Source organism: Nannospalax galili, unplaced genomic scaffold (assembly GCF_000622305.1).
Source record: "Nannospalax galili isolate Female #2095 unplaced genomic scaffold, S.galili_v1.0 scaffold386, whole genome shotgun sequence".
Classification (NCBI taxonomy): domain Eukaryota; kingdom Metazoa; phylum Chordata; class Mammalia; order Rodentia; family Spalacidae; genus Nannospalax; species Nannospalax galili.
Window position 1 is genome coordinate 2910751 of NW_008356676.1, and position 3072 is coordinate 2913822.

The following is a 3072-nucleotide window of genomic DNA, read 5'->3' on the forward strand; positions in this document are numbered from 1 at the left end:
AAAGTATTCTCAGCCTGGCTTGTTGGCAAGAATCTATACTCCCAGCACTTGGAAGGCAGAGGTAGGAGGATGGCCTTAAATTGCCTTAAATTAAGAGATCAGCTTGGTGTACTTAGGAATTTCCTGTCAGGCTTGAAAGAGAAGGGGAGGGGAGGAGAGGGATAAGCAAAAATGTTCCCAGCCACAGGGAGGGAGGGAGAGAGGGAAAGGAAAAAAGCGAAAAATAAAAATATGCTTAGCCATGTAGGGCACCTAACATTTTCAGTAGGAATTATGGTGGTTATTTATGGGGCCACTGAGCCTCCAATCTGCTGCCTCTTCCTCCTGAGACAGTGTCTTATAACAATGGGAAAAACGGGATTCAACCCCAATATGTTCTAACTCAGGGACAATTTCTATGAAAAAGTAAAACACAGCATGCTAATAGTGTGTGACTAGATATAAATATACATTTGTAACAACATAATAAAATGTTAGTTTAGTGTTATGGTGTAAATGGTAGGTATATAAATTTATATACATTGTGAATATTAATTTCTACATATTTATGATACATGATGTAGTTGATAATTTCACTTAATGGACTATAATGAGAACAAGAATAGCATTGATTTTTTCTTCTCTTGGTTGGATGGAAGAAAGTATCACAGGCGTCTTTAAACAGAAAAGGAGGCTCACGTGGGCACAGCACTAATTGGATTCACTGGGCTATTTAAATATTTTATTTATTACTTTTAATTTCTTTTAATGTGTATGACTGTATTTATTGCCTGCATGTAAGTACACCCATGTTGTGCAATGCCCAAGGGGGTCAGAGGATAGCATCAGATCCCTCTGGAACTGGAGTTACAGATGGTTGTTAGCCACCTTGTGGATGCTGGGAATGGAATCCGGGTCCTCTGCAAGAGCAGTCAGTGCTCATAACTGCTGAGCCATCTCTCCAGCCCTCAGTGGGTTATTTAAAAAGAAGCTGGATATGGTAGTGCACACCATTAATTACTCCTCTGAGGAGGCAAAGGCAGGCAGACCTTTGTGAGCTCAAGGTGAGCCTGGTCTATATAGTGAATTCTAGGCTAGCTGGGGCTACAGGGAGACCCTGCCTCAAAAAACAAAAATTGAAAATATAAAGGAGGGGGTGCTGGAGAGATGACTCAATGGTTAAGAGCACTGGCTACCCTTTCAGAGGACCTAGGTTCAGTTCCCAGTGCCCACATGGCAGTTACAAAGGTCTGTAACTCCAGTTCCAGGGGCTGGATCCATGGCCCTCTTCTGGCCTCAGTGGGCATTGCACACACATGGTGCACTTACATACACACAGAACACTCATATAAATAAATTGTGGGAGGAGTGAGACAGGGTCTCTCTATAGGCCCAGCTGTCCTGAACCTCACTATGTAGACCAGGCTGGCCTCGAACTCAGAGATCTGCCTGCCTCAACCTCCTGAGTACTGGGATTAAAGGTATATGCCCCCAGTGGTTAAATAATTTTTTTAAAAAAGACATGAAGTTGGGAGAGCGATTTGTTAGAGGGGCAGTCGGAAGGAGTCAAATGGGAGAAGTGGAGAATGGATATGATCAAAATACATTGCGTGCATGTACTGAATCTCAAAGAATAAATAAAAATATATTTCAAAAATAAAATAGGGGCTAGAGAGCAGGCTTAGTGGTTAAAAGCACATATTCCTCTTGCAGAGTATTGGAGTCTTCCCAGCACCCACATCAAGCAACTCACAGCTACGTGTAACTCTAGCTTCAGGGGATCCATCACCCACGTCTAGCCTCTGTGGGCTGGGGAGCTGGAGACAGGAGGATCCCTCAGATTCACTGGTCAGCCAGTTTATTTTACCTGGTGAGATCCAGGCCAATGAGAGACCTGGTCTCAAAAAAACAGGGTGGATGGCTCCTGAACAACAACACATATGTGCCCACATACTCACACACACACACATACACAAAACAGAGAGAAAAGCATAGTACTGACTAAATTATTTTAAATATTTTATTATTTTTATTTTATGTGTATGCGTGAATTGCCTGCATGTGTGTTAGTGCACCCGTGCCATGCAATGCCTGCAGAGGCCAGAAGAGGCCATCAGATCCCCTGGAACTGGAGTTTCAGACAGTTGTTAGCTGCCATGTGGTGCTGGGATTTGAACTCGGGTCTTCTACAAGAACAGTCAGTGTTCTTAACCACGGAGCCATCTCTCCAGCCCCCTGTTTAAATATTTTGGAGTTCTTTTTGTTGGTAAAGTATCCAGTGGGCTTCATCCAGCCTTGGTGACTGCAGATCGTTATTTCTGCTTTGTGTAGTCACTGCCAAACCTTCACCTTCATTCATCATGGCAGTCCCCTACCTCTCAATCAGGCAGTTCATACTGGTTTATCATTTGCAGTTTGCTGCACCTAATCACTGCCATCATCTCCCCTTTCCTAAGGTGACTCCACCCCAGCATCTCCCAGGTAAGCCTGCTTACACAAAGAAAGACTACCATGCCAAATGCTGGGAAATGGGTAATTGCACTCAGATTTAACATTTTCTTCACTCTTTTCCATGGCCTATGCATATCATAGTTGTTTAGACTATGGTGGCATGAGGGGAGAAGGCAGGAATTTAAACAATACAATAAACCACTAGTGCTGCTGACAGCTGTTGGCCCAAATCTTAAAGTATATACAAAATAAAATGTCTGCACAATCAGAAAGCCTCAATTAACCAGTAGCTATAATTTTATTACTGACATCCTGTTTTGTCTGGAACAAATCTTATTTCCCCTTTCAATAGGAAATGTAATTATAACATTATTGTAATCTGTTTCACAGCAGGTTTGTAGGAATTTAATTATTAGTCATTTCAAATCTCGTGATTGGAAAAACCAAAAACACTGTGTAAATCTGAGCTCAGTGTTTCTCAGTTAGAAAGCCAAACCCTACTTGGAAGCACCTTGGATTTCCATCCAAATGATCCTTCCAAGTACTTCAGAATGGGTATACTGCTTTTTGAATCACGCATTAAGTAAAATAATAGCATCTGTAAAGATCTTGACAGCTCCCGACTTCCATATATATATACAT